Source organism: Mus caroli, unplaced genomic scaffold (genome assembly GCF_978045245.1).
Source record: "Mus caroli unplaced genomic scaffold, Mus_caroli_1 scaffold_6, whole genome shotgun sequence".
Lineage (NCBI taxonomy): Eukaryota > Metazoa > Chordata > Mammalia > Rodentia > Muridae > Mus > Mus caroli.
The window spans coordinates 105,693,712-105,704,363 of NW_028227261.1; the positions used below are offsets into that span (position 1 = coordinate 105,693,712).

General features: G+C 39.5%; 1 pseudogene; it reads left to right on the forward strand.

The window, feature by feature from the left end:
• The first annotated feature begins 6,115 nt into the window (after positions 1-6,115).
• LOC115031052 (U2 spliceosomal RNA) lies at positions 6,116-6,242 on the forward strand (annotated as a pseudogene).
• The last annotated feature ends 4,410 nt before the right edge of the window (positions 6,243-10,652 follow it).

Genomic DNA, 10,652 nt, shown 5'->3' on the forward strand with positions numbered 1-10,652 from the left:
CAGAAATGAAAAAGGAGACATAACAACAGATCCTGAAGACATCCAAAACACCATCAGATCCTTCTACAAAAGGCTATACTCAACAAAACTGGAGAACCTGGATGAAATGGAGAAGTTCCTAGACAGATACCAGGTACCAAAGTTGAATCAAGATCAGGTTAATGATCTAAACAGCCCTATATCCCCCAAAGAAATAGAAGCAGTCATTAATAGTCTCCCAACTAAAAAAAGCCCAGGACCAGATGGGTTTAGTGCAGAGTTCTATCAGACCTTCAAAGAAGATCTAATCCCAGTTCTTCACAAACTATTCCACAAAATAGAAACAGAAGGTACTCTACCCAACTCATTCTATGAAGCCACAATTACTCTGATACCTAAACCACAAAAAGACCCAACAAAGATAGAAAACTTCAGACCAATATCCCTTATGAATATTGATGCACAAATCCTCAATAAAGTTCTTGCTAACCAAATCCAAGAACACATCAAAACAATCATCCATCCTGACCAAGTAGGTTTCATCCCAGGGATGCAGGGATGGTTCAATATACGGAAATCCATCAACGTAATCCAGTATATAAACAAACTCAAAGACAAAAACCACATGGTCATCTCGTTAGATGCGGAAAAAGCATTTGACAAGATCCAACACCCATTCATGATAAAAGTCTTGGAAAGATCAGGAATTCAAGGCCCATACCTAAACATGATAAAAGCAATCTACAGCAAACCAGTAGCCAACATCAAAGTAAATGGTCAGAAGCTTGAAGCAATCCCTCTAAAATCAGGGACTAGACAAGGCTGTCCACTTTATCCATACCTATTCAACATTGTACTTGAAGTCCTAGCCAGAGCAATTCGACAACAAAAGGAGATCAAAGGGATACAAATTGGAAAAGATGAAGTCAAAATATCACTTTTTGCAGATGATATGATAGTATATATAAGTGACCCTAAAAATTCCACCAGAGAACTCCTAAGCCTGATAAACAGCTTCGGTGAAGTAGCTGGATATAAAATTAACTCAAACAAATCAATGGCCTTTGTCTACACAAAGAATAAACAGGCTGAGAAAGAAATTAGGGAAACAACACCCTTCTCAATAGTCACAAATAATATAAAATATCTTGGCGTGACTCTAACTAAGGAAGTGAAAGATCTGTATAATAAAAACTTCAAGTCTCTGAAGAAAGAAATTCTAGAAGATCTCAGAAGATGGAAAGATCTCCCATGCTCATGGATTGGCAGGATCAACATTGTAAAAATGGCTATCTTGCCAAAAGCAATCTACAGATTCAATGCAATCCCCATCAAAATTCCAAATGAATTCTTCAACGAATTAGAAAGTGCAATCTGCAAATTCATCTGGAATAACAAAAAACCTAGGATAGCAAAAACTCTTCTCAAGGATAAAAGAACCTCTGGTGGAATCACCATGCCGGACCTAAAGCTCTACTACAGAGCAATTGTGATAAAAACTGCATGGTACTGGTATAGTGACAGACAAATAGACCAATGGAATAGAATTGAAGACCCAGAAATGAACCCACACACCTACCGTCACTTGATCTTTGACAAGGGAGCTAAAAACATCCAGTGGAAGAAAGACAGCATTTTCAACAAATGGTGCTGGCACAACTGGTTGTTAACATGTAGAAGAATGCGAATCGATCCATTCCTATCTCCTTGTACTAAGGTCAAGTCTAAGTGGATCAAGGAACTTCACATAAAACCAGAGACACTGAAACTTATAGAGGAGAAAGTGGGGAAAAGCCTTGAAGATATGGGCACAGGGGAAAAATTCCTGAATAGAACAGTAATGGCTTGTGCTGTAAGATCGAGAATTGACAAGTGGGACCTCATGAAACTACAAAGCTTCTGCAAGGCTAAAGACACCATCAATAAGACAAAAAAACCACCAACAGATTGGGAAAGGATCTTCACCTACCCTAAATCAGATAAGGGACTAATATCCAATATATATAAAGAACTCAAGAAGGTGGACTCCAGAAAGTCAAATAACCCCATTAAAAAATGGGGCTCAGAACTGAACAAAGAATTCTCACCTGAGGAATACCGAATGGCAGAGAAGCACCTGAAAAAATGTTCAACATCCTTAATCATCAGGGAAATGCAAATCAAAACAACCCTGAGATTCCACCTCACACCAGTCAGAATGGCTAAGATCAAAAATTCAGGTGACAGCAGATGCTGGCGAGGATGTGGAGAAAGAGGAACACTCCTCCATTGTTGGTGGGATTGCAAGCTTGTACAACCACTCTGGAAATCAGTCTGGCGGTTCCTCAGAAAATTGGACATAGTACTACCGGAGGATTCAGCAATACCTCTCCTGGGCATATATCCAGAAGATGTCCCAACCGGTAAAAAGGACACATGCTCCACTATGTTCATAGCAGCCCTATTTATAATAGCTAGAAGCTGGAAAGAACCCAGATGTCCCTCAACAGAGGAATGGATACAGAAATTATGGTACATTTACACAATGGAGTACTACTCAGCTCTTAAAAAGAATGAATTTATGAAATTCCTAGCCAAATGGATGGACCTGGAGGGCATCATCTTGAGTGAGGTAACACAATCACAAAAGAACTCACACAATATGTATTCACTGATAAGTGGATATTAGCCCAAAACTTAGGATACCCAAGATATAAGATACAATTTGATAAACGCATGAAACTCAAGAAGAATGAAGACCAAAGTGTGGACACTGTGCACCTTCTTAGAATTGGGAACAAAACACCCAGGGAAGGAGTTACAGAGACAAAGTTCGTAGCTGTGATGAAAGGATGGACCATTTAGAGACTGCCGTATCCAGGGATCCTTCCCATAAGCAGCTTCTAAACGCTGACACCATTGCATACACTAGCAAGATTTTGCTGAAAGGACCCAAATATAGCTGTCTCTTGTGAGACGATGCCGGGGCCTAGCAAACACAGGAGTGGATGTTCACAGTCAGCTATTGGATGTATCACAGGGCTCCCAATGGAGAAGCTAGAGAAAGTACCCAAGGAGCTAAAGGGATCTGCAACCCTATTGTTGGAACAACATGATGTACTAACCAGAACCCCGGAGCTCTTGTCTCTAGCTGCATATGTATCGAAAGATGGCCTAGTCGGCCATCAATGGAAAGAGAGGCCCATTGGACTTGCAAACTTTATATGCCCCAATATAGGGGAATGCCAGGGCCAAAAGAATGGGAATGGGTGGGTAGGGAAGTGGGGGGCGCTATGGGGGACTTTTGGGATAGCATTGGAAATGTAATTGAGGAAAATATGTAATAAAAATATAAAAAAAAAGAAAGAAAAGAAACTGTGCTCATGAATTAATGATGTTAAAGTGCTACAGAAAGTCATCTACAGGCTCAATGCAACTCCATCAAAATAATGGTGTCCTTCACAGCAAAAGAAATCCACGGGCTGTGGTGTGTGTCACTTAATAGTAAAGTGCTTACCTAGCACCCAAAAGACTAAGATCAATTCCTAGAACTACAATAGGGAGCCTGGAAAAGAGAAAGAGAGGTGAGGAAGAAGGGAAATTTTTTCATATGAAACTGTGCAGACAATCTTCACGCAGCCAGTGCAGCCTTGAGCACAGGATCCCACCATATTACCCTTGGGAATGTACCCAAAGGACTCCGTATTCTTCTATACAAATACTACTCATACATGCTCACCACTTTATCCATAAAAGCCAGGAAATAGAAACAGCATAGGTGTCCGTCAACTGATGACGAATGGACAATAAAATTTTGCTTTATTTATGCAGTAGAATGTTACTCAGCTACTAGTGAAATTAAAGTTATTAAATTTGCAGATAAATAGATTGACTACATTCTGAGAAATCCAGATGAGAAAGACAAATGCCAAATGTTTTCTCTCAGTGTGGCTGCTGCCTATGCATCTTCAGATATGTGTGTTTCATTTTTAATACCCAAAGAAGGCAGGAAATTATTGAGGGGTCATGAGGAGCATCTTTGGAGGAGAGAGGGTTAGATTCAGTTTTTCTAAGAGTGTGGCCCCTGGTGTGTTTACCATGCTCCAGTGGAAGATAGCACATCCAAGCATATTTGAGCAGAAGAAACTGGACTTAAAACATAGACAAGAACAAGGACATAAAATTGGTGAATAGATGTAGATCTGGTATGAGTAATGAATATGGTGAATATAATAAAAAAATTAATAAGACCTTAAAGGACAAATTAGACCTCCATCTCACTCTATATAAACATCGATTACACATATATTAATGTTCTTAACATAAAAATCTGAAAATATAAATTAACTAAACCAATACACACAGGAAAAAACCCACATTTGCCAGAGCAAAGGATTTTTAGATATGATTGCAAAGGCACATATGGGAAAATGAAATTAAACAAATAGCTTTATGCCACTTAAAAAGCTTCTGCACACCAAGGAAATGAATGCCATGGTAAAATACACCCTGTAGATGCAGAGAATCAATTACAAACTATGGTCTGATGAGGAGTCAATCAACGAAACTTACAAGGAACTCAACTCAGTAGCAAGAGTATATTTAAAGGCACAACTAGTTAAGAAGTGGGCAAATACAACAAGAGCCTGATGACAGGAGCCTGATATAGCTGTCTCCTGCAAGGCTCTGCCAGTGCCTGGTCAATACAGAAGTGGATGCTCACAGTCATCTATTGTATAGAGCACAAGGCCCCCAATGAAGGAGCCAGAGAAATACCCAGGGAGCTGAAGAGAACTGAAGGCCCATAGAAAGAACATCACTGTGAACTAACCAGTACCCCCAGAGCTCCTTGGAACTATACCACCAATCAAAGAGAACACATGGTGGAACTTGTGGCTCTAGCAATATATGTAGCAGAGGATGGCCTAGTCAGTCATCAAGGGGAGGAGAGGCCCTTGGTCCTGTGAAGGCTCTATGCCCCAGTATAGGGGAATGCTAGTACCAGGAATGGGAGTAGGTGGGTTGGGGTGCAGGGGGTGGGTAGGGGATTTTTGGAGGGGAAACTAGGAAAGGGGATAACATTTGAAATGTAAATAAAGAAAATACCTAATTAAAAAGTGAATTAAAAACGTGGGCAAATAACACGAATAGACATTTATCAAAAGATGCACAAGCAGACCCAGATAAATGGAAAATGAATGTTTAACATCACTAGCCAGGCAGGGAAGGAGGGGGGTGAAGCAGCCTAAATCAGTATGATCACACACTATCCCTTCACACCCAGAAGAATCACTCTTCAAAAAGACAAAAGACAGAAAGTGAGATGTGAAGAAAAGAGATATAAACTACTAGCAGAAGTGTACAGCCATTGTGAAAAACAGTACAAAAATTCCTCAAAAATGGACACAGATTACCCATGGTCCTGCAATTCCACAGCAGCAGATGTATATGCAAAGAAAACAGAGCCAGGATGCTGAGAGACAACTACACTCCCACATTTATTGCAGCTCCAAGGTTTCCTGCAGTACTGTTCACAGTATTCAGTAAGCTGAATATAAATAATCAGCAGATGAATGAATAAAGGAAAGATGGTATAGACAATGTAGACACAACCACTTAAAGTCACAGAGAGACTATAACCTGTGAACAGATAGGTGAGCCTGGAGGGTGCTATGTCTCATGAAACAAGCCAGGCATGGAGAGAATAAGAGCACATGGTCTGATCCATGTGGAAGGAGAAAACTGACCCTACAAAAGGACAGAAACTAAAGGCATATGTTCAAGAGAACTTTTATGTGGCAGATTAGCTATAATTATTAAGACTGTATGTCTGAAAAATACCGAGAGTAGATTCTAGGAGTTCTCATTCCAAAATAATAACTCTTCACTATGCTAAGTATCTGTATATAGATTTTAAACAACATGTAGATACACATATGGTCCAAGGTATCAAGTTTACACAATAAACCCAACTTTACCAGTTGATTTAATCCCAGCACTCGGGAGGCAGAGGCAGGCGGATTTCTGAGTTTGAGGCCAGCCTGGTCTACGAAGTGAGTTCCATGACAGCCAGGGCTACACAGAGAAACCCTGTCTCAAAAAAAACAAAAACAAAAACAAAACAAAAGATTAGCAAAAAAAAAAAAAAAAAGAAAGAAACACTAGCTCCTTTTGGCTAAGATCAACTGTAGTATCTGTTCTTATCAGTTTAATATCTGATACGTCCTCTATTTGAGGATAATATATTAAATGGATTTTGGGGGAAAAAAGGTGGAGAAAGATAAGAAAGAGGAGAGAGAAGAGATGAAGAAAAAAAAAAAAACGAAGCTAGCGTCTATTTTCCTTTCCATTTTAAAAGCAACACAGATGACACTGTTCACCACATTCTAAAAAAGATGAATGTGTATCCAGCCCATGAATTGTACAGCTATAATTTAGTAATGAAGAAATCTTTATTTTTAAAAGTTAAATAAATAGACCTTTTAGAGTAAATAAAATTAATTCAATGAGCTGAAGTATTTACAAAACTGGAACTGAGTGTGTGTGGTTGTTTTTAACTGGAATTTCATCTGTCAGCTTCTGGAAGTCCCCCACAGTCCTTCTGCCCTGACAACCATTATCTGCCCAGTTGTAGTCTGGGAAAGCATCCTCAGCTAGTTTCATTGCTGGTGGGAAATTCAGGGCAAGAGTGCCCCAAGAAATGCCAAGATCGTGTGTAGACAGTCTTTCCTGTGTTTACTTACAACGTAATAGTGAGTATAGAACAAATGTGCTTATGATGTAATATAAAATAGTTTCCATCTTTCCTTTATTCATACAAAATTTTGATTGGATTTAAAAGCTTTCACTTGAAAAATAATTGTCTTAAATTTGATTTATGCTATTACTGTTCATGAGATTTTGATTGCCTTGGAAGGGAAAAAGAGAGTTGGCCTCGAGCTTGAGCCAATACAAAAGTAACTGATTTTATTTTTAATTATTTTATTTTGTTCAAACCTTTATATTGAATAAATACTAAATTTGGATCAGTGGATACCTTTCCTCCCACATACAGAAGCAGGCACATTATTTTTCTGTACTGTATAGTAATATACTCAGTAAGTGGACATGGCAGTCCAGTGTTTGGTTTCTAGGAGATGGGATAGCCTTCTCTAAAATTCTACTTTCTAGCCAACTGCTGCCACCATATCGTCTGCTTATTCAAACCACCTTTTATTATTTGTTAGACACCTTACTGAGCAAGGACAGAAGTGCAGACACTATTAACACAAACAGCCCCACCTACAGACAACCCCTCTATTGCTTCTCCGTGCAAGCCTATGCAAACTTCTTTAGTTAAATTCTGTCACTGTTTATTTACTCCTGTCTTAAGGGTCTCCAGCGTCTTAATAAGCACATACCCAACAAGCATGGCCATTTATTTGTTTGTTTGTTTGTTTGTTTTACTGCATTTATTAGTCCAAGATGGTGATTCATAACTCAATGATTTTACCCTTAAGAGAATAATATCCAGTTCGTGACAGAAAACAGATTATCATAAAGGATAAGCAATTGAAATCAAGTGTCAGCCCCTCAGACAACCCAAGTGCATACTTACGTAGGTCATTCTGAAAAATGAAGCAAATATTTATCATAGGGTAGATTAGAAATTCTATATGCAAATACAGAAAAGCTGTTTACTTCAATTGCTAGCTAGCTGCATGCTGGTCACCATGAAAGTATCTGTCAATCAACTTAAGTATTCTCTAGAAGATCAGTGAATGCTTGCCCAGGCTAAAATAATCATGCAAAACCATGCCAGAATGAACACCCAGTGAGTGTTTATATACATAGAAAGCAGAGAAAATTACAAGTTGAAGAGGTATCAAGCTGGGAAAGCAAAGCAGGCCACTGTTGCGGTTAAGGATGTAGATAAAGGGCCTACACTACCGGGCTCTGCTCCACCCTGTAATGCACAGCTTTGTGGTCAATCACTGGTCCTAAGTCTCCCCGTGTGGAACAGGAAATGATAATAATAGTAATAACATATATTTCATAAAATTGCGAGCATCTGGTCATACATGTAATCTATAAATAACAAAGACTACATAGTTTATGTTTATTTTTTACAGTCTCTAGGGTGCATTACATGTGAGCCATAGTTGTGTTTTTTATCTTATTTCTGTTATATCTGGGTTGGTCTGAATGGCTGAGATGGTCAGTCTGTGCTGAGAAGGTGGCTGGTACATATCATCAGAAGGCTTCCAACTCTGAAAACAAAATGAACTGCTTATCTACCTTCCACAACAAGGTTAGTATGGGACTAGCCATTAATGAAAGCATATGTTCATGTCAGGTATCATTTAAATGATGCAGGCAAGCATGTGAACCAAGCATAGGAGTTTAGTTCAAATTCAGTGCACATAACAATTACTTATTGAGCACCTTCAGTGTGCCTGAAAGGGACTCACCATTGAGAGCTTGTGGTTGGTTCAGAAACATACAGAAGAAAATGTCATGAAGGGGAGGAAATCTGCTTATGGGTGGAAACTTGGTTTTGTTATATTCATAACTCAGAATGTCCTTGTAAGTGAGGAAGTACACATGGGATTAAGGCAAAATCCTCATAGAAATACCACGGTCACCATCTAGGTATCTAGGAGTTGTATAAATCACTACCAGTAAACTGTGCTTGCAGTTTCACTACTCCTTACTTTTTGTTTGTTTGTTTGTTTGTTTGTTTTGTTTTTCAAGACACAGTTCAGAGTTTCTCTGTGTAGTCCTGGCTGCCCTGGAACTCACTCTGTAGACCAGGCTGGCCTCAAACTCAGAAATCTGCTTGCCTCTGCCTCCCAAGTGCTGAGATTAAAGGTGTGCACCACAGTGGACAGCCCAGCTAGTCTTTAATTTTTATTTTTAATTTTTCCTTTTTTTAAATATTTTATTAGGTATTTTCATCATTTACATTTCCAGTGCTATCCCAAAAGTCCCCATACCCTCCCCCCCCACTCCCCTACCCACCCACTTCCACTTTTTGGCCCTGGCGTTACCCTGTACTGGGGCATATAAAGTTTGCAAGTCCAATCAATGGGCCTCTCTTTCCAGTGATGGCTGACTAGGCCATCTTCTGATACATATGCAACTAGAGTCAAGAGCTCCAGGGTACTGGTTAGTTCATGATGTTGTTGCACCTATAGCATTGCAGATCCCTTTAACTCCTTGGGTACTTTCTCTAGCTCCTCCATTGGGGGCCCTGTGATCCATCCAATAGCTGACTGTGAGCATCCACTTCTGTGTTTGTTAGGCCCCAGCATAGTCTCACAAGAGACAGCTATATCTGGGTCCTTTCAGCAAAATCTTGCTATTGTATGCAATGGTGTCAGCGTTTGGAAGCTGATTATGGGATGGATCCCTGGATATGGCAGTCTCTAGATGGTCCATCCTTTCATCACAGCTCCAAACTTTGTCTCTGTAACTCCTTCCATGGGTGTTTTGTTCCCAATTCTAAGAAGGGGCAAAGTGTCCACACTTTGGTCTTCATTCTTCTTGAGTTTCATGCATTTAGCAAATTGTATCTTATATCTTGGGTATCCTAAGTTTTCGGGCTAATATCCACTTATCAGTGAGTACGTATTGTGTGAGTTCCTTTGTGATTGGGTTACCTCACTCAGGGTGATGCCCTCCAGGTCCATCCATTTGCCTAGGAATTTCATAAATTCATTCTTTTTAATAGCTGAGTAGTACTCCATTGTGTAAATGTACCACATTTTCTGTATCCATTCCTCTGTTGAGGGGCATCTGAGTTCTTTCCAGCTTCTGGCTATTATAAATAAGGCTGCTATGAACATAGTGGAGCATGTGTCCTTCTTACAGGTTGGGACATCTTCTGGATATATGCCCAGGAGAGGTATTTCGGGATCCTCCGGTAGTACTATGTCCAATTTTCTGAGGAACCGCCAGACTGATTTCCAGAGTGGTTGTACAAGCTTGCAATCCCACCAACAATGGAGGAGTGTTCCTCTTTCTCCACATCCTTGCCAGCATCTGCTGTCACCTGAATTTTTGATCTTAGCCATTCTGACTGGTGTGAGGTGGAATCTCAGGGTTGTTTTGATTTGCATTTCCCTGATCATTAAGGATGTTGAACATTTTTTCAGGTGCTTCTCTGCCATCAGAACCAGCACTCCCACTTCGCCCAGTCCAGGGCACCCCAACACACCCGAAAATCTAGACCCGGATTTAAAAGCATATCTCATGATGATGGTAGAGGACATCAAGAAGGACTTTAGTAGTCTTTAATTTTTTAAACTTCATTAGTCAATGAGTTTTTTGGAGTCACAGGAGCACAAGTGAAGAGCTATAGGAGCATGAGTGACTTGAGCAATGAAAACAATTCTTAGTGATGGATCAAAATTTTTTGTCATTTTTACAAACATAAGGCCTCTCAGAGGTTTTATAAGACATAATCTAAGCAGTCCCTTTGAAACACAAATCCTAAAAATTACAACATTAACTAAGCTATCCTCTTAATATTAAAGTTTCAGTTTGGGAAAGTTTGAATTTAAAACTCAGGGAATTTCTATAATGGAAGTGGCCTACTCTTTCTCTCTCAAAAGGAAATTATTTTAATGGCTCATAAGCTTAAACAAAATAACTAGAGGTTTTTTCCTCCAATTTTTGCACAGAAATTAAGAGCTTTACTTTCAGAGTTGACT